The following is a 22391-nucleotide window of genomic DNA, read 5'->3' as shown; positions in this document are numbered from 1 at the left end:
GATGTCTCAATGCACATTTTCAACCACAGGTTGCTGGTTGCTATTATACTTGCATGTCATACAACAGCCATAGTATGTGGCTACAGTACCTATCTGCATGGTCCCTACAGTACAGTGTATATGATATACAGTCACTATGCATGTTCAGTCTAAGGTCTGTGTATGAACTTTAAACCACATACCAGTCAGTATATGCCAGATGCTCACCACAGTATGAGTACATCACATTCTGGTAAGGTATCTGGTTAGGCAATAGGGCGCGCAGGCACGAGGTGCTCTGGAGAGGGGAAGGGTAGGGCGGGGTGCTGCAACAGGATACCTTTCTCTAACCCTCACTCATGTCTCCACGGCGACCCAGCAGGAATGCCAAGGAAAGACCACATGTCTGTCCCTGTCTTAACGAACCACGGAACGACCCCGCTCCCTTTTTAACCACTTTCCCTCCAACACGCACGCAAACACCCACACACACTCTCTGACTCCAATCCAGCTACATTACTATCTTTACTATTCATTGGACAGGGTATTTGTGACTCTTTCAAGATAGCTTCGAGGTAAGTTAATGTTGGATCTGAATATTGCTCTCGCATAAAACATGGGTCCTGTTTGTGGCTTCATTGATTGGGTGGGTGAGGAGTTGGGCAGCATGTGATCCAGGAAGGAGCAGGCTGACCTGGGTTAGTTAGACACAGTCACAGCTGTCTCTCTGAACTAGCTAGTCACATGGGCTGTGACAGTATGACAGGCGGTATGACACAAACCCACGTGTTTGTGTTCTTATATGGGGCCAGCAAGGTCCAAGAGTCACCTTTACACTGCCTTACCCCCCCACCCCCACCCAACACACACACACAGACACCCCTACAGACACCCCTACAGACTACCCAACTAAGTATTGGGTACTTACTATACAATAATTTCGTCGTACCAAGTCCTTGGATAGAATTAAGTCACACTTTACTATAGATTTACGGTAAACTGGGTCGAGACATAAGAAAACTACTGTAGCTTATATTAAGTGAATATCTCTAGTGCTTACAATTGTAAACATATACGACGGTATATTCTGAGTGTTCTGTACCTGTTTTGTACCTTTCTGAAGTTGTTTTTGTCGTTGCTAACTAACCTATTTATTCTGACAGCACAAAAGAATGGTAATCTGAGAAGCACAGGTTGATGAATCAAATGAAATGAATGACTGATGTACAGTATGACTGATTGATTGATTGGTGTAGTAGGGTGGACCATCAGCCCCTGCCTGTACTTGGCAGGGCAGCGGTTGGCTCCTCTGTGTGGTTTAACTGCACAACAGCCTGAGAGGGCTTGCCAACTCTGTACCCTTCCAAAGCAATAAAAGGTCATTGGATCCGAGAGGAGTTGTGGTGTCCTTTTGTGCAACACAGAAGAGCCTGGAGAGGCGTCCTGCTTTGTCTTGTGTGTCCTCTGTCTTCTTTGTGTAACTCCCACTGTATCTGTCTCTCTGACTGTCCTCTGTAGAGGGAGAGGGACACTGGCAGCTTTATTAACACCTAAATAACTTACACACATCTTTGACCCAGGGTATACACATACGCATGCACACAAACACACATATACACATTCTCTATCCCTCTCTGTCAGTGTATTATGGAATATTGGATAGAGTATTCTGGGTGTCCAGACTGATCCACAATTATGTTAATCCAATAGTGTTGTCTGGGAGTGCGAGATAACGAGATGCTAAGCTCCCACAGAGGAGCGAGCAGCACAGTGATATTTCAGACTCGAACAGACAGGCCATCTGCAAATTGCTCCGTGGTATTTCTGTGTGCCATGGTTGGTCGAGGGCCTGAAACATATTTGTGTAGTCTTTCAATTCTTTTCCCGCACTCTGTCTGTTCTGTTTGTCCCAGTTTATCTCCAATCTGTCTCTCTCCTTTATCGTTCTCACTCTCTTTATTCCTTTCTTTTTTGGTGATTTTTCTGGCTCGGGGCCACCGACACCGCTTTTTCACCTGTCACTTTCCCTCCCTTCTGTTTATGTCTCTCTCTCTTGCTCTCTCACCATATGTCCTTGTGTATCTTGCTCCCACATCTATCAGTAAGTTCCCTCACTTACTGTCCTCCTCTTACCGCCCTTCTGTTTTTCTCTCTCCCTCCCTGGGAATGTGACCTTTGACCCCATAAGACTGTCACACCAGGGTCCTGATGACCTCTTTGCACGTTAACTCTATACTACACTACTCCAGGTCACATTTCAAGGTACTGTATATTCCGATCCTTTTTTTCCACTAAGCGGCATCAAGGGAATTTAAACTTTTAGTTCTGAACCCAGCGAGACTTTTCCAATATTAATGTGATCTATTTTAATCTACTTCTTACTCAAGGAATTATTAATAGACCATCTTGGAATAAACGGTAGTCTCTCTTGCAGGTTGGGTTATGTAAAGCCGGAATACATTTACAATGTAGATTAGATGCCTTTCCTAATTGAAGGAAGAGTGTGTGTGTGGTACAGTACATTAGTATATTCAAGGTAAGGATTTTGTGGCTTAATGAGGTAAGAAAGTAATTTAGCTTATATATAATGCAAGTATGAACTGGGATATAAAAAATTACCTGCTTAGCTTGTCAAAGTTCCACAAATTTAAAATAAGGCTCCCGAGTGGCGCAGTGGTCTAAGGCACTGCATCTCAGTGCTAGATGTGTCACTACAGACCCTGGTTCAATTCAAGGCTGTATCACAACCTGCTGTGATTGGGAGTCCCATAGGGGGGTGCACAATTGGCCCAGCGTTGTCTGGGTTTGGCTCTGGTAGGCCATCATTGTAAGTAAGAATTTGTTCTTAACTGACTTGCCTACTTAAATATAATTCTGAGTGGAGACTGGTATAGATGCAGCCCCTCTGGTGACAGTGTTTGGATTTAATCCCCAAACACACAGTAGAATGTTTGTTGTTGCATTCCTTTTGAATTAGGAATGCTCATTATCCTAGTCTCTTTGAAAATTGTTTTCATTGCCTCAGCTAAAACTATATCTGCTTTTCTTTTTTAACAGCAGCAACTATGCAGTTATCTAGGTCACTTATTTCTGGAATCCCACTGGGCACACACTGGTTGAATCAATGTTGTTTCCATGTCATTTCAATGAAATTACGTTGAACCAACGTGGAATAGACATTGAATTGACGTCTGTGCCCTGTGTGATTTCTACAGCTAGGTATTGATGAGTCTGATGTAAAAAAAAAAATGTCTTTCTGTGCAATAATGAAATATATTTTGAAACATGTATTTATGTATTAACCTAAGTCCCACCAATGAAACTAATATAAATGAAAATCCTCTTTATATTTAAACACACCGTTTCCTAATACAACATTTGTTTAATTTTTTATATAATCTTCCTCCCACCTGTGACTAAGGGGTCAAGGGTCACAGATCCATCATGACCTCCCATGATGCCCCTGTTCTGGGTGTGTTTTTATGGGTCGCTTGTGGTTTGTTGGCGCTCCAACATACCCAGGATGCTCTCTGCCAGACCTCTGACGTCGCTGTGGGTGTCAAGGTCAGAGGTCAAGGTCTTCAGGAGGTCCACTGCTCCCTCCTCCTGGAGTATACGGCAGTACTGCACACGTGAGATCAAATAGAATCACCCTTGATTTACAAAACATAAAACACTATAAAAAATAATATACACACAATTAACTAGTAAGAGAACGCCTCCTCAGACGACAGAACACCATGCATCTTCAATCGATAAATCTTTCCAGTTTTCAGAATAAGACGTGTGCGGGCTGTGGTTGTGTACACATGTTCAATTGAATATTGCCCAGGTTTATATTTACTGGCTCAAACAAAGCACACACTCACATCAACAACATGTTGAAACAGAAAGACCCAGCAGAAGACCTGGAAGTTTCTGCTGTATAGAAGATTAATTGAATGGTTCAACTACATTGAACAAAAATATAAACGCAACATGTAAAAGTGTTTGTCCCATGTTTCATGAGCTGAAATAAAAACAATTTGTTTACATCCCTGTTAGTGAGCATTTCTCCTTTGCCAAGATAATCCATCTACCTGATAGGTGTGGCATATCAAGAAGCTGATTAAACAGCATGACCATTACACAGATGTACCTTGTGCTGGGGACAATAAAAGGTCACTCTAAAATGTGCAGTTTTGTAACACAATACAATGCCACAGATGTCTCAAATTTTGAGGGAGCATGGAATTGGTATGCTGACTGCAGGAATGTCCACCAGAGCTCATGCCAGAGATTTGAATGCTAATTTCTCTACCATAAGCCGCTTCCAACGTCATTTCAGAGAATTTGGCAGTACGTCCAACTGGCCTCACAACCGCATACCCGTGTGTATGGCGTCGTGCGGGCGAGTGGATTGCTGATGTCAACATTGTAAAGAGAGTGCCCCATGATGGTGGTGGGGTTATGGTATGGACAGGCATACACTATAAGTGTGTGTGTGTGTTTCTTCTCCTACCTCCAGCACTTCCTCGTACAGCTGCAGGCCCTGAAACTGGAGGAAGTTTCGCAGGGCAGTGAGTGTCTGATGAGTCATGTTCCACAGAGCACTCAGGGCAAACTTCAGAGTGAAGTCCACTACTCCTGCCATTGCCTTCTGCTGCATTATACCCAGCAGCAGTTAGGGGGGAGAGAGGTGAGGTGAGGGAGGAGAAGATAGGGTTGAGAGGGATGTGAAGGGGGAGAGAGGAATAGAGAGATGAGGTGGGGGGGTGAAGAGGGAGATATGAGGTGAGGGGAGAGCGAGAGAGAGAGGAGGAGATAGAAGAGAGGTGAGACGGAGAGGAGGAGGGAGAGATAGAGGTGAGGTTAGGGATGGAGTGATAGAGAGGGACAGAAGAATAGAGTGTAGAGTGTAAGGAGGAATGAAGAGAGAGAGAGTGATAAGAAAATGGAGGGATATGGATATCCTACCTTCATAATAAAGATATCAGCCCCCAGCTGTGTGGTCTGCTCTGTGGACAGCTGCAGAGAGACAAGTCGTTTCAACAAATGGAGTGGCTGAGAATCAGACTTTACTGGACCCTCTTTCTGATAGCTAAAGGTCCTGAAGCTTCCGCGCATGTGCGGGATTCTCAACGTTACGCACAGTCTCTGTTCTACTCGTAGAGAACAGATTTTCAAACAGAAATCTAATTTTATTGATCGCATACACATATTTAGCAGAAGTTAATACTGGTGTTGCGAAATGCTTGTGTTCCTAGCTCCATCAGTGCAGTAATATCTAACAATTCACAACAATACACACAGATCTAAAATAAAAATGATGGAATTAAGAAATCTATAAATATTAGGACGAGAAATGTCGAAGTCCGGAGTATAAATATAAATATATATATATATATACTGTATATATATGTGATGGGATGTATAGACATTATACAGAGTAAGTGGATATAATATAAAGTTTATCTGTAGAATTCGTAGGATAAAATAGTATATACTGTATACAGCAATGGCTGAATAGGCTGGCATTGACTATTCGGCCCCACATTACAGCCATATTCTAAAATGGATTAAAAAACAACATTTTCTTCATTAATATACAAACAATACCCAATAATGACAAAGCGAAATCAGATTTTTTGAATTTTCTACACATTTATTAAATATAAAAACGGAAATATTACATTTACATAAGTATTCAGACCGTTTACTCAGTACTTTGTTGAAGCACGTTTGGCATTGATTACAGCCTTGAGTCTTCTTGGGTATGATGCTACAAGCTTGGCACACCTGTATTTGGAGAGTATCTTACATTCTTCTCTGCAGATCCTCTCAAGCTCTGTCAGGTTGGATGGTGAGTGTCGCTGCACAGCTTTTTTCAGGTCTCTCCAGGGATGTTTGATCGGGTTTAAGTCCGGGCTCTGGCTGGGCCACTCAAGGACATTCAGAGACTTGTCCCGAAGCCACTCCTGTATTGTCTTGGCTGTGTGCTTAGGGTAGTTGTCCTGTTGGAAGGTGAACCTTTGCCCCAGTCTGAGGTCCTGAGCACTCTGGAGCAGGTTTTCATCAAGGATCCCTCTGTACTTTGCTCTGTTTATCTTTCCCTCGATCCTGACTAGTCTCCCAGTCCCTGCCTCTGAAAAAAAAATCCCCACAGCATGATGCTGCCACCACCATGCTTCACCGTAGGGATGGTGCAAGGTTTCCTCCAGACGTGACGATTGGTTTTCAGGCCAAAGAATTCAACCTTGGTTTCATCAGACCAGAGAATCTTGTTTCTCATGGTGTGAGAGTTCTTTAGGTGCCCTTTGGTAAACTCAAAGCTGGCTGTCATGTGTCTATTTGTATTTGTGTATTTATTACGGATCCCCATCAGATGCTGCCAATGCAGCAGTTACTCTGCCTGGGGTCCAGCAAAATTAAGGTAGTTATATAATTTTAAAAACATTACAATACATTCAAAACAAATTTCACAACACATTAACTGAGGAGTGACTTCTGTCCGGCCACTCTACCATAAAGGCCTGAATGGTGGAGTGCTGCAGAGACGGTTGTCCTTCTGGAAGGTTCTCCCATCTCCACAGAGGAACTTCAGAGCTCTATCAGAGTGACCATCGGGTTCTTGGTCACCTCCCTGACCAATGCCCTTCTCCCCCGATTGCTCAGTTTGGCCGGGCGGCCAGCTCTAGGAAGAGTCTTGGTGGTTCCAAACTTCTTCCGTTTAAGAATGATGAAGGTCACTGTGTTCTTGGGGAACTTCAATGCTGCAGAAATGTGTTGGTTTAGAATGTTTTAATTGTATCTGTCCCTTAACAAATACATTCTAGATATATTAATTATTTCAATAGATTTTCTTTAGATCAAATATTGTCCATAATGTTATTTTCTATAATGTTATCAAGTGAATTAAAAAGGAATGTGGACAACTTGTTGTGTCATAAAAGCAGAGGGTAGGGCTGTGGTGGTCACAAAACTTCGTCAGCCGGTTGATTGTCAAGCAAATAGCTGTTGGTCTCACGGTAATTGACTGTTAATTAACATAAACACATTTAGCATCTCCTAACTTCCACACATAGCCTACAAGCCACTGATGCAGACCTACATTTTAAAAAGTCTAATAAATCCATGTAATATACCCTACAGGTCTTTAGACAGGTCTAAAGAAACATGATATGAAGAAAATGTTGTCTGTTTCAGAAGAACAGAAGAGCATACTCTGAGTTGTCCTTATGTTAGGCCCTGATCTGGCTATGCCAAATGGCTGTGGGCTACACTAGTTCATTTAGCAGACAAGATTTGCTTAGAATTCCGTGGCAATATGTTATAGTATGAAGAATACAGTTGAAAAAAGCTGAATAAAATAGGATATTTTCTCCAAACAATTTGAGGGAGTGCGCACATACGGCTATTCTGTGTTGAGCGGTTAACAAAGAAATAGGTACTCCTATATGCTTAATTTAGAGTTATCAATGTAACTTTAGTTGTTCTACAAATGTTGGACTATATGTTTAGATTTTTAATACATTGTAAGGCTGCATGATGCGACTAATGATGATTTCAGAAAAAGTTGCTTGAAAGGCATGAGCTCTGCTTTGTTTTTTTGCGCATGCTGTACACACTACATCAGTCTCTCGTTCACAATTGGACAAGCACTTGATAATGCCTAGAATTTCACTGCGGCATCCCCTTTTGTGTGACTGTAATGCAACCTAAAAAAATCCATGCCTTTTGCGGCTAGTGGCCATTGTGCCGTTCTTCCTGAGTGCTGAGTGCTCAGAATCAGCTCTCACTCACATGGCTCTCCATCATGTGATCGGGTCTTTCTCACAGGCTACAAGTGAAGATAGACACATCGGGGACGCAACTGTGCGCGTCCTTATTCAATTCCGAGGTGCATATTGAAGATATTGGAAGTACTGTCCACATTTACTTTTCATCTACTAAATAATATATGTGTGAAATTTGTTTTGATTTAGAATGGACCATTTTCATGCACCTGTATCAAAAAAGGGGCAGCGTGAAAAAATACATGTAATCTATGCACTTAAATAGTGAATGGAGGACACATGGGTACCTCCTCTTTTTAGTAGAGGCCATCACTCTGTTTCTTCGCGCAATTGCATAGCCTATAGAAATGTTGCGCAACATGAGCTCATGGGCTTTCATGAAGTGTTTGATTAGATTTTCGATTACATTTGCATTGATGTCAGAGTGATTAGAGGGACAATAGAGTACCAGGCAGTTAGCAAGTTTGGTGGGCTACTAGTGACAACATCATCATAGCTTCATCATAGCCTTCCCTGTGGCTCAGTTGGTAGAGCATGGTGTTTGCAACGCCAGCATGGTGTGTGCAATGCCAGGGTAGTGGGTTTGATTCCCATGGGGGGCCAGTACAATAAAAAATTAAAAAATGTGTGAAATGAAATATATGCATTCACTACTGTAAGTTGCTCTGGATAAGAGCATCTGCTAAATGACTAAAATGTAAATGTAAATAGCTTGGAAAAGCCTAATTACTGTGACTAAAAGGTCACGTGGAATTTGACTGCCTTCATGACTCGTGTCCACCGGTGTGGCGGTAATAAGCTCACCGCAACAGACCTAGCAGAGGGTTCACCCAAAAGAGTTAATGTTATTGTACTGGAGAAACAACACCCCTGGAGAGATGACCCCAGGAATCGGGGACCATCACCACCCAGTTGGTTTCTGACTGAGCTTTCTAGTCTGAGTACCAACGTGCATGGAATAATATTTCAGTTATAAAGATACAGTGCCTTCAGAAAGTATTCACACCCTTTGACTTTTTACATATTTTGTTGTGTTACAGTCTGCATTTAAAATGGATTAAATTGAGATTTTGTGTCACTGGCCTATACACAATACCCATAATATCAAAGTGGAATTATGTTTTTAAATCATTTTTATTATAAAAAATGGCAAGCCTAAATAAGTTCAGGAGTACAAATGTGCTTAACAAGTCACATAATAAGTTGCATGGATTTACTATGTCTGCAATAATAGTGTTTAACATGAATTTTTTATTTTAGTACCCCACACATACATGTATCTGTAAGGTCCCTCAGTCGAGAAGTGAATTTGAAAAACAGATTCAACCACAAAGACCAGGGAGGTCGCAAAGAAGGGCATCTATTGGTAGATGGGTAAAAAAAAAGTCGACCTTGAATATCCCTTTGAGCATGGTGAAGTTATTAATTACACTTTGGATGGTGTATCAATACACCCAGTCACTACAACGATACAGGCGTCCTTCCTAACTCAGTTGCCGGAGAGGTAGGAAACCGCTCAGGGATTTCAAGGACAAGGGAGTTTTTTGGGGGGATAAAAATAAATGGAATAAAGCTAATCAAAGGCAAAATCCTAAAGGAAAACCTAGTTCAGTCTTCTATCCAACAGACACTGGGAGATAAATTCACCTTTCAGCAGGACAGTAACCTAAAACACAAGGCCAAAGATACACTGGAGTTGCTTACCAAGATGACATTGAATGTTCCTTAGTGGCCTAGTTACAGTTTTGACTTAAATTGAAAATGGCTGTCGAGCAATGATCAACCAACTTGACAGAGCTTGAAGAATTTTGTGCAAAGCTCTTAAAGACTTACACAGAAAGACTTACAGCTGTAATAGCTGTGAGTCTTTCTGGGTAAGTCTTTAAGAGCTATTCACACCTGGATTGTACAATATTTGTACATTATTCTTTAAAAAATTCTTCAAGCTCTGTCAAGTTGGTTACATGTTAGATTATTCTAACATGTGACTCAGGTGTGTGAATAATTATGTAAATGAGATATTTCTGTAATTAATTTTCAATACATTTGCAAAAATCTGTTCATTTTGTCAATATGGGGTATTGTGTGTAGATGGGTTAGAAAAAACTTTCTGAAGACACTGTATGTCATAATTGGCCGCAGGACTAGCTCTAAAGCTGTGCTCTTATCAATGTAACAATGATGTTTCAACTGACGTGATGAAAACCAGAGGTTAAATCAAGTGTAGGAATCAGTCTACCGTCAACAAGCTAACGGCTACTAATTTGGTCTATGAAACTTTATGCAGCACTTAGTTTACATGGTCTTGTTACTATTGTGCATTTTGCGGTCATTTAAAGTAATTTATTACTCACTTCAGTTTTTTTTTTCGCCAGCTCATTGCTACACATTTTTGGAGCCATTTCAGATGCAGCCATATTCCGACCACTTTCTTGAGGATGTCTGTTCTGGTCTGGTAGATATGGACCAGGGCCTCGCGTGTGAAACAGTCTCTCTATCTCTCTCTCTCTCTCTCTCTCTCTCTCTCTCTCTCTCTCTCTCTCTCTCTCTCTCTCTCTCTCTTGTGTGTACCTCCTCAGAAACTCACATATCTGCCTCTCATTGGCCTCGCCGGTTACCTGGAACACAAACACAAGAACATTATCCCTCACTCACTCCTCTGAACAGATCTGATAGGACTGGATAGGTCATTGGTGTAAGCAATATGGCTGAAACCAGGTGGAGCTACTGCTTTACATCTTCACAGATGTCTCAGATCCACCAAGGCAATCAATGACAGCAGAAAGGATGAGACAATGTTTTGTAATATACAATAAGTCACCTCACCTTTAAGTTGTCCTTCCCAGACAGAATGTCACAGGAGCCAACAACAGTAGCCAGCAGCCCCAAAAACACCAGCCCACTCCTCCTCGAAGACCTTGACCGCCCCTTCAGTCATCCTCTTCCTTCCAGAAACATCCAGAGACACAAGCAGTGGGAGAACCCCAGAACCCCCCTCCAGAAGCAGCCTAACCGCCTCATCCCCCTCCCTTTCTTCGTCATCCTCTGCGGAGGACAGTGCAGAGGCAAAGCAGTCATCAGAGAGATCCAGGTGCCCGATGGTGTGGAGCTGGTTGAGGATGGAGATCACCCTGGCAAGGGAAATGTCCAGCTGCCTCAGCTTGTGCAGTCAGGGATCTCAGTGTAACCCGGCACCCCAGCAGGGTACTCAGCTCAGTGACGGGGTTGCTGGAGATGTACAGGCCCTCAAGCTGTGGGAGAGTACAGAGGTCCTCCAGGAAGGGGTCTGTGAGGTCTGTGTATGCCAGGTTTAGTGTCCTCAGGCCCAGCAGAGAGCTGAAGCCCACCTGGGCCCCTTCCTAAACCTCGAGGGACTCCCAGCCCATCTGGTCCCCACTCAGAGTGAGCCTCTGCAGGCTGACTCTGCACTCCGATTTGGAGGCCAGGCCTGATAGGATGGGGGCACCAATGAGGCCCCCAGGGACCCAGGAAGCGTCCAGCTCCTGCAGCCGGTGAGGGCAGAGGGCCAAGCAGAAGGCCACCTGAAAGAGGGGGTTGGAGTGGCTACACCCTCGGCGCAGACGGAGTTGTTCACAGCTGCGGAAGTGGCAGACCATTCGGTCGTTGTAAGGTAAAGCTGAAATGTGGATGAGAACAGTGATGACCAGGATGCAGACCTAGCTTTAAGCAGCAAGATCGATTTCTAAAAATGACCTAAAAGCAACCTATTGAATAGAAATGAACTTTTTGAAACCCATAGAATATTTGTTAACTATTACATTTATTTAATTTGTCACGTCCTGGCCAGTATATAAGGTTAATTGTTTTGTAGTTTGGTCAGGGCGTGGCAGGGGGTATTTGTTTTATGTGGTTCGGGGTGGTGTGTTTGTGTAAAGGGTGTTTGATTTAGTATTTTCGGGTTTTGGTTTATGTCTAGGTAGTTCTATGTGGAGTCTAGTGAGTGTATGTCTATGTTTGGTTAATTGGGGTTGGGACTCTCAGTTGAAGGCAGGTGTTGTCTATCTGCCTTTGATTGAGAGTCCCATATATTAGGGTGTGTTTGTGTGTGTGATTTGTGGGTGATTGTTCTGTGTTGAGCTTTGCTTTGCCAGACTGTTTGTTAGTTGTTCGTTTTTCGTTTTAGTTATTTTGTATGTTCCTTTTTTGAAGATAATTAAAAATCAAGATGAGTATTCACGTACCTGCTGCGTTTTGGTCCTCATTCACCGACAACAACTGTGACAGAATCACCCACCACTCAAGGACCAAGCAGCAGAGGAAGGAGCAGACGGAGTTCGAGTTGGACTGGCGGGAGAAGTGGACTTGGGAGGAAGTTCTGGACGGGGCCGGACCTTGGCACCAGGCTGGGGATTATCGACGCCCGCAGTGGGAAATTGAGGCAGCCAAGGCAGAGAGGCGGTGGTACGAGGCCAAGTACGCGCTGAAGGAGAAGCACGAGAGGCACCCCCAAGAAAATTTTGGGGGGGGGCACACGGGTAGTTTGGCTAGGCGTAAGAAGAGCCGGAAGCCAGCTACTCGTGGTTATATGGAGGAGCGTATGGGGTGGAGAGCGCTATGTTTCGCTGAGGAGCGCACTATCTCACCCATACGCACGCACAGTCCGGTGCGCGTTATTCCAGCCCCTCGCAGGTGCCGTGCTAGAGCGGGCATCCAGCCTGGTAGGAGGATGCCTGCGCAGCGCATCTGGTCGCCGGTACGCCTCCGAGGACCAGGCTACCCAACTCCCGCTCTACGCACGGCTACCATCAGGCCCCTGCACAGCCCAGTCTGCCCTGTACGGGCACCCCGCTCGTACAGGGCTACTAGTTCCATCCAGCCAAGACGGGTTGTGCAGGAGGTAAGATCGAGACCGACTGTGCGCCTCCATAGCCCTGGGTTTCCAGCTCCTGTCTCTCGTGCGGACCCGGAAGTGCGTCAACCCAGTCCGACTCGTCCTGTTCCCGCTCCCCGCACTAGCCTGGAGGTGCGTGTACATAATCTGGTAAGCCCAGTACCAGCACCACGCACCAGGCTACAAGTGCGTCAACCCAGCCTCGCCAGTCAACAGTCATCATCAGAGCTGCCCGCCAGTCAACAGTCATCATCAGAGCTGCCCGCCAGTCAACAGTCATCGTCAGAGCTGCCCGCCAGTCAACAGTCATCGTCAGAGCTGCCCGCCAGTCAACAGTCATCGTCAGAGCTGGCCGCCAGTCAACAGTCATCGTCAGAGCTGCCCGCCAGTCAACAGTCATCGTCAGAGCTGCCCGCCAGTCAACAGTCATCGTCAGAGCTGCCCGCCAGTCAACAGTCATCGTCAGAGCTGCCCGCCAGTCAACAGTCGTCAGAGCTGCCCGCCAGTCAACAGTCGTCAGAGCTGCCCGCCAGTCAACAGTCGTCAGAGCTGCCCGCCAGTCAACAGTCGCCAGAGAGGTCAGACTGCGCTGAACTGCCGGAGTGGCCAGACTGCGCTGAACTGCCGGAGTGGCCAGACTGCGCTGAACTGCCGGAGTGGCCAGACTGCGCTGAACTGCCGGAGTGGCCAGACTGCGCTGAACTGCCGGAGTGGCCAGACTGCGCTGAACTGCCGGAGTGGCCAGACTGCCCTGAACTGCCGGAGTGGCCAGACTGCCCTGAACTGCCGGAGTGGCCAGACTGCCCTGAACTGCCGGAGTGGCCAGACTGCCCTGAACTGCCGGAGTGGCCCGAGTGGCCAGACTGCCCAGACTGTCCCGAATTGCCAGACTGCCCAGACTGTCCCGAATTGCCAGACTGCCCAGACTCTCCCGAATTGCCAGACTGCCCAGACTGTCCCGAATTGCCAGACTGCCCCGACTGCCCCCCGGCGATGCCAGACTGGCCCGACTGCCCCCCGGCGATGCCAGACTGGCCCGACTGCCCCTCGGCGATGCCAGAGTGGCCCGACAGCCTGGAACGGCCGGAACCAGAGCCACCTCCAGAAATAGGTGGGTTGGGGAGGGGGGGTGTAGCACAGTGCCATCGTTGACGGCAGCCACCCTCCCTTCCCTCCCTTTAGAAAAGGGGACTTTTTGTTGGTGTTGCTTGGGGTTATTTTTTGTTAAGGTGCTTCTGGGGTAGCACCTTTAAGGGGGGGGGGTACTGTCACGTCCTGGCCAGTATATAAGGTTAATTGTTTTGTAGTTTGGTCAGGGCGTGGCAGGGGGTATTTGTTTTATGTGGTTCGGGGTGGTGTGTTTGTGTAAAGGGTGTTTGATTTAGTATTTTCGGGTTTTGGTTTATGTCTAGGTAGTTCTATGTGGAGTTTAGTGAGTGTATGTCTATGTTTGGTTAATTGGGGTTGGGACTCTCAGTTGAAGGCAGGTGTTGTCTATCTGCCTTTGATTGAGAGTCCCATATATTAGGGTGTGTTTGTGTGTGTGATTTGTGGGTGATTGTTCTGTGTTGAGCTTTGCTTTGCCAGACTGTTTGTTACTTGTTCGTTTTTCGGTTTTGTTATTTTGTATGTTCATTTTTTGAAGATAATTAAAAATCAAGATGAGCATTCACGTACCTGCTGCGTTTTGGTCCTCATTCACCGACAACAACCGTGACATAATTCCATTTGTGTGTGTCTGTTGAACGTTCTCTGGTGCCCTCCCTCCCTCCCTCCTACTCACCCTGTGCATCCATCTTGTGCAGTGTCTGATTAGCCATCTCCTGTGGGAGCAGTGGGGCCCAGCTGAGCCTCCGGGACACATCTGGTTGCATGCTGCAGAAGGAGTCCAGGCTGAGACACACCTGGGCCAGACAAAGCTCCGACAGGGCCACGAGACAGGACTCCTCAGCCTGCAGTCAGACACACAGCTGGCTTTGGTTCTGCAGTGCATTACATTACAGTTGATGCAACCACATTTGACATGAATGTACACTTGGTATGTGTAATTTCATTACAGCAGGGACATGAGCATTTTATGCTCAGGCAGCCTGAATTTGCCACTCTGTATTTTAAGTATTTGGAATAAACCTTTTCCTTTATTGATGACACAAAACTTGTTCAACTGGTAAGCAATGTACATTAGTGGGCGGCATCGCGCGGTGACACACTGCATCCCATTCATTTTCAATGTAAGGAAAGAGGTGAGGAGCGGAGTGGGAGGCAGTGGGAGCATTTACCAACTTTTGCAAATCACAAGCGACGAACGCTGGGCGATCATATCGAGTGCTCCCCATGATGAACATGATGTTCTGAGACCCAACACTGGAGACTTTCTTCAGCAAAGATGGCTGACAAAAATACTAGGATTTAAGCAAATGTAAGTAATTATAACGTCACAACGAATCATCCAAAAAATGTACAGTTGAGAGAAATATGTTAATTAATGTAGAGGCAAACGATTATGCATATTTTTTTGGTCATAAGGTTAAAACCTCTTACATCTAGACGTTCCGCTAGCGGAACACCTGCTCCAATATCCAATGATAGGCGTGGCACGAAATACAAACTCCTCGAAAATCCGAAAACTTCAATTTTTCAAACATATGACTATTTTACACCATTTTAAAGACAAGACTCTCCTTTATCTAACCACACTGTCCGATTTCAAAAAGGCTTTACAGCGAAAGCAAAACATTAGATTATGTCAGCAGAGTACCCAGCCAGAAATAATCAGACACCCATTTTTCAAGCTAGCATATAATGTCACAAAAAACAAAACCACAGCTAAATGCAGCACTAACCTTTGATGATCTTCATCAGATGACACTCCTAGGACATTATGTTATACAATACATGCATGTTTTGTTCAATCAAGTTCATATTTATATCAAAAACCAGCTTTTTACATTAGCATGTGACGTTCAGAACTAGCATTCCCACCGAACACTTCCGGTGAATTTACTAAATTACTCACAATAAACGTTCACAAAAAACATAACAATTATTTTAAGAATTATAGATACAGAACTCCTTTATGCAATCGCGGTGTCCGATTTTAAAATAGCTTTTCGGTGAAAGCACATTTTGCAATATTCTGAGTAGATAGCCCGGCCATCATGGCTAGCTATTTTGACACCCACCAAGTTTGGTACTCACCAAACTCAGATTTACTATAAGAAAAATTGGATTACCTTTGCTGTTCTTCGTCAGAATGCACTTCCAGGACTTCTACTTCAATAGCAAATGTTGGTTTGGTTCCAAATAATCCATAGTTATATCCAAATAGCGGCGTTTTGTTGTGCGTTCAAGACACTATCCGAAGGGTAAAGAAGGGTGACGCGCCCGGTGCGTTTCGTGACAAAATATTTCAAAATATTCCATTACCGTACTTCGAAGCATGTCAAACGCTGTTTAAAATCAATTTTTATGCGATTTTTCTCGTAAAAAAGCGATAATATTCCGACCGGGAAACCCTGTTTTCAGTCTCATTGTTCTCAGATCGACCACTTACCAAATGCGCTACTGTTTTTCAGCCATGGCCTGCAAAGTCATCATTCAACGTTCTGGCGCCTTCCGAGAGCCTATGGGAGCGTTAGAAAATGTCACGTTATAGCAGAGATCCCCTGTTTTGGATAGAGATGATCAAGAAGGCCAAGAAATAGTCAGAGAGGGCGCTTCCTGTTTGGAATCTTTTCAGGTTTTGGCCTGCCAAATGAGTTCTGTTATACTCACAGACACCATTCAAACAGTTTTAGAAACGTTGGAGTGTTTTCTATCCAAATCTAATAATTATATGCATATTCTAGTTTCTGGGCAGGAGTAATAATCAGATTAAATCGGGTACGTTTTTTATCCGGCCGTGAAAATACTGCCCCCTATCCATAACAAGTTAATTTAGCAAGCTAGCTGATTAGCTTTATGGGCGTTTTGACATGAGTATGACATTTTAATTAGTGTGTTTAATATTTTAGGGACTCCTGAGAAAACCATCAATCCAGGCTGTCATCTTGTGAAACAGTGGATTTAATGAATCTAGCTAGCTAAAGCATTTACTGCAAATTTGAATGTACAATTTTGTAAGCTTGCCTTGCCAATATTTGCCATGCAACTTAGCTCACTAACTCTTTTCTTGCTTATTATGTTGTGGAGGATAAAAATCCTATGCCTATGGATGTGTAGCTAGCTATGTAGACGATCTGTGTATGGACCGTTTAAAACGTTTGGTATAAATATTAGTTCAGAACAGTCTTTTTAATTATTTCCACCAGTTAATCATGAATCCCCAAGAAATTGCAGAAAATGACTGTTACATGTCGATATTCTAATGTCAATATTAGCTAGCTAGCTTTGAACCTAGCTATGAAGCTCAGCTATCATAGCCGGTTGTATTGACTTCAAGACACTCTAAATGGCAATGAAGCCTCTGGATTAAGTAGAATATAATATAACTTTAAGTCGTATATATATGTAGTTATTACCAAGCATGAGTTTCCCACATTGTAGCCTGTACATTGAATATATTCACTGATCATGTACAGTACTCTACCTTGACAAATAAAGGTACGGTTTATATATGAATGTCTGTTAGACATTCTTTTTCAGTCATATCCAATAGCAGGAGTATCAAACTCCAGTCTTTAAATGAAACTGTGTCTGCATGTATGTATTACAATTATACACTTCAACAGTGTTTACCAATCCTGGTCTTGGGACATCAGTAGATGAGAACACATTATTCAACTAGTTAAAGGCTGATTTGTAATTCAGGACCATAATTTAAAAAAACTGTGCACACACTACACCTCCTTTGCATCATGTAAGTACTCTAAAACAGGTTCATCTCACCATCTAATTACTTTCATCTGCACTGATCTGAGGACACAGGATAGGTGTAGTATTTCATCAAATGAGACTTCATTTCAACCAGTAGAGAATGTGAAAAGCTTTATTCAAAGTTAATTATCCAACTGTTATAATTATATAATACATGCATTATAAATATTATAGTTAGAGTTTTAAACATGTATTTTTCCATATATAGACACACCCTATGTGTTGTAATAAAATCAACTACATGCATTGAGCTTGTCTGATGCTTTAAGTTTATGGTTTGATGCCTCATGAGGGCGCCAGATATCTAGAAAACCAGAAGTAGAAAACCAAACCCAACAATTTTCCTCCCGCTCCTGCTGGCTTTCGCAGATTCTGCCATTACTCTCCTGAAGTTGACGGTAATAGGCTATATGTGGAGTCAGCAACCTTTCTCATGTGGAATGCCAATTTAACTTAGCATTTCTACTGATCTGTGTGCCAGTTATGGTTTTCATATGCAAATGTTTGTGAAACAATTTAATTTAACTTATAATAACGTCTTCATATCTCAAAATCAGTGTCATGTGGTTAATCAAAATTACATCCAAATCTAAATGAAAATTATACAAACCTAAAAAGTAACTGCTATTGCCATTGCCAACTATGTAAATAGCCTACATAAAGCCAACAAATAAAAACATTGCATATCCTGATAAAAGTAAATATTATATAAATCACATTGGCTGCACATGGCCTGTCTGCAATGAACTTGAAACACTGTATCAACTATTAACTTGGGTCAGACCCGAAGCTTGCGCTAGTGTAACTGCTCTCATATGGCTCATTGACAAAGGACACAGTGCTGTTCTCTTTCAAGGTTTATTCAGCAAATACGTACTGTACACAACACTGTGTAAACTTCAGAACTGCAAACCCACCAAGCAATCTCCATCAAAGTTGATTAACTCTTTGGCTGGATCTGTAATTTTAGAAAAGTTCAAATGTGTATTCATAATATACAGTACCAGTCAAAAGTTTGGACACACCTTCTCATTCAAGGGTTTTTCTCAATTTTTACTATTTTCCACATTGTAGAATAATGCAAACATCGAAACTATGAAATAACACATATGGAATCATGTAGTAACCCAAAAAAGTGTTAAACAAAGCAAAACATATTTTATATTTGAGATTCTTCAAAGTAGCCACTCTTCGCCTTGATGACAGCTTTGCACTCTTGGCATTCTCTCAACCAGCTTCATGAGATAGTCACCTGGAATGCATTTCAATTAACAGGTGTGCCTTCTTAGAAGTTAATTTGTGGAATTTATTTCCTTCTTAACTCTGGGACATCTGGGACGCTAGCGTCCCACACGCGGTACACACTATCAACAGCCAGTGAAATAGCAGGGCGGCAAATTCCAAACAACAAAAATCTCATAATTCAAATTTCTCAAACATACAAGTATTATACACCATTTTAAAGATAAGATTCTTCTTAAGGTCTCCTCCTGGTCCTCGTGTCCATCCTCATGAAGTTATGTAGGACACAGGTAGCCTTCACACACACCTGAATTCCCTCAGGAGGCAGTCCCAGGTGGCCCTGGTCACACTCGCAACCATGCAGTGCCCTACACTGTAACTGTAGGCAATCATTTTGAAAGAATCTCCAGTTGCAAGGTACCTGTAGGAATATGGAAGATAATGTCATTATTAGACTTTTGCATCACCAGGTCATTGTGGATTATTAAAGTATAATATATCTTATAACAAATCATGAGAACATTGGATAGATGGATGCATGTGACAACAGCAGGATCACATCAAGGATAGCATCACAAATGCATACATAAATGCCAGTTGAAGCTTGATGAGTTGATAATTTGAATCAGCTGTGCAGTGCTAAGGCAAAAACTAAAATGTGCACCCCTTTAAGACCCCAGGACTAAGAACCACTGCACTTCATTGAGACCTTTTCATCTGCAGACAGGCTTTCACAGCTCTTTGTATCTGAGGATAGAAAACATCACAAAAAACAGGCTTCATACTCATATTAGACAGCACTGAATATTATGTTACTATTATTTACATTTACATTTAAGTCATTTAGCAGACGCTCTTATCCAGAGCGACTTACAAATTGGTGCATTCACCTTATAATATCCAGTGGAACAACCACTTTACAATAGTGCATCTACATCTTTTAAGGGGGGGGTTAGAAGGATTACTTTATCCTATCCCAGGTATTCCTTGAAGAGGTGGGGTTTCAGGTGTCTCCGGAAGGTGGTGATTGACTCCGCTGTCCTGGCGTCGTGAGGGAGCTTGTTCCACCATTGGGGTGCCAGAGCAGCGAACAGTTTTGACTGGGCTGAGCGGGAACTGTGCTTCCTCAGAGGTAGGGAGGCGAGCAGGCCAGAGGTGGATGAACGGAGTGCCCTTGTTTGGCTGTAGGGCCTGATCAGAGCCTGAAGGTACGGAGGTGCCGTTCCCCTCACAGCTCCATAGGCAAGCACCATGGTCTTGTAGCGGATGCGAGCTTCGACTGGAAGCCAGTGGAGAGAGCGGAGGAGCGGGGTGACGTGAGAGAACTTGGGAAGGTTGAACACCAGACGGGCTGCGGCGTTCTGGATGAGTTGTAGGGGTTTAATGGCACAGGCAGGGAGCCCAGCCAACAGCGAGTTGCAATAATCCAGACGGGAGATGACAAGTGCCTGGATTAGGACCTGCGCCGCTTCCTGTGTGAGGCAGGGTCGTACTCTACGAATGTTGTAGAGCATGAACCTACAGGATCGGGTCACCGCCTTGATGTTGGTGGAGAACGACAGGGTGTTGTCCAGGGTCACGCCAAGGATCTTAGCACTCTGGGAGGAGGACACAAGGGAGTTGTCAACCGTGATGGCGAGATCATGGAACGGGCAGTCCTTCCCCGGGAGGAAGAGCAGCTCCGTCTTGCCGAGGTTCAGCTTGAGGTGGTGATCCGTCTTCCACACTGATATGTCTGCCAGACATGCAGAGATGCGATTCGCCACCTGGTTGTCAGAAGGGGGAAAGGAGAAGATTAATTGTGTGTCATCTGCATAGCAATGATATGAGAGACCATGTGAGGATATGACAGAGCCAAGTGACTTGGTGTATAGCGAGAATAGGAGTGGGCCAAGAACAGAGCCCTGGGGGACACCAGTGGTGAGAGCACGTGGTGCGGAGACAGATTCTCGCCACGCCACCTGGTAGGAGCGACCTGTCAGGTAGGACGCAATCCAAGCGTGGGCGGCGCCGGAGATGCCCAGCTCGGAGAGGGTGGAGAGGAGGATCTGATGGTTCACGGTATCAAAGGCAGCAGATAGGTCTAGAAGGATGAGAGCAGATGAGAGAGAGTTAGCTTTAGCAGTGCGGAGAGCCTCCGTGACACAGAGAAGAGCAGTCTCAGTTGAATGCCCAGTCTTGAAACCTGACTGATTAGGATCAAGAAGGTCATTCTGAGAGAGATAGCAAGAGAGCTGGACGGCACGTTCAAGAGTTTTGGAGAGAAAGGAAAGAAGGGATACTGGTCTGTAGTTGTTGACATCGGAGGGATCGAGTGTAGGTTTTTTCAGAAGGGGTGCAACTCTCGCTCTCTTGAAGACGGAAGGGACGTAGCCAGCGGTCAAGGATGAGTTGTTGAGCGAGGTGAGGTAGGGGAGAAGGTCTCCGGAAATGGTCTGGAGAAGAGAGGAGGGGATAGGGTCAAGTGGGCAGGTTGTTGGGCGGCCGGCCGTCACAAGACGCGAGATTTCATCTGGGGAGAGAGGGGAGAAAGAGGTCAAAGCACAGGGTAGGGCAGTGTGAGCAGGACCAGCAGTGTCGTTTGACTTAGCAAACGAGGATCGGATGTCGTCAACCTTCTTTTCAAAATGGTTGACGAAGTCATCCGCAGAGAGGGAGGAGGGGGGGAGGGGGAGGAGGATTCAGGAGGGAGGAGAAGGTAGCAAAGAGCTTCCTAGGGTTAGAGGCAGATGCTTGGAGTTTAGAGTGGTAGAAAGTGGCTTTAGCAGCAGAGACAGAAGAGGAAAATGTAGAGAGGAGGGAGTGAAAGGATGCCAGGTCCGCAGGGAGGCAAGTTTTCCTCCATTTCCGCTCGGCTGCCCGGAGCCCTGTTCTGTGAGCTCGCAGTGAGTCGTCGAGCCACGGAGCAGGAGGGGAGGACCGAGCCGGCCTGGAGGATAGGGGACAGAGGAAATCAAACGATGCAGAGAGGGAGGAGAGGAGGGTTGAGGAGGCAGAATCAGGAGATAGGTTGGAGAAGGTTTGAGCAGAGGGAAGAGATGATAGGATGGAAGAGGAGAGAGTAGCGGGAGAGAGAGAGCGAAATTTGGGACGGCGCAATACCATCCGAGTAGGGGCAGAGTGAGAAGTGTTGGATGAGAGCGAGAGGGAAAAGGATACAAGGTAGTGGTCGGAGACTTGGAGGGGAGTTGCAATGAGATTAGTGGAAGAACAGCATCTAGTAAAGATGAGGTCAAGCGTATTGCCTGCCTTGTGAGTAGGGGGGGAAGGTGAGAGGGTGAGGTCGAAAGAGGAGAGGAGTGGAAAGAAGGAGGCAGAGAGGAATGAGTCGAAGGTAGACGTGGGGAGGTTAAAGTCACCCACAACTGTGAGAGGTGAGCCATCCTCAGGAAAGGAACTTATCAAGGCGTCAAGCTCATTGATGAACTCTCCAAGGGAACCTGGAGGGCGATAAATGATAAGGATGTTATGCTTGAAAGGGCTGGTAACTGTGACAGCATGGAATTCAAATGAGGAGATAGACAGATGGGTCAGGGGAGAAAGAGAGAATGTCCACTTGGGAGAGATGAGGATTCCAGTGCCACCACCCCGCTGGCTCGATGCTCTAGGGGTATGCGAGAACACGTAGTCAGACGAGGAGAGAGCAGTAGGAGTAGCAGTGTTATCTG

Source organism: Salmo salar, chromosome ssa03, assembly GCF_905237065.1.
Source record: "Salmo salar chromosome ssa03, Ssal_v3.1, whole genome shotgun sequence".
NCBI classification, from domain to species: domain Eukaryota; kingdom Metazoa; phylum Chordata; class Actinopteri; order Salmoniformes; family Salmonidae; genus Salmo; species Salmo salar.
The sequence above is the reverse complement of the archived record's forward strand: the minus strand, read 5'-3'. Positions refer to the sequence as shown.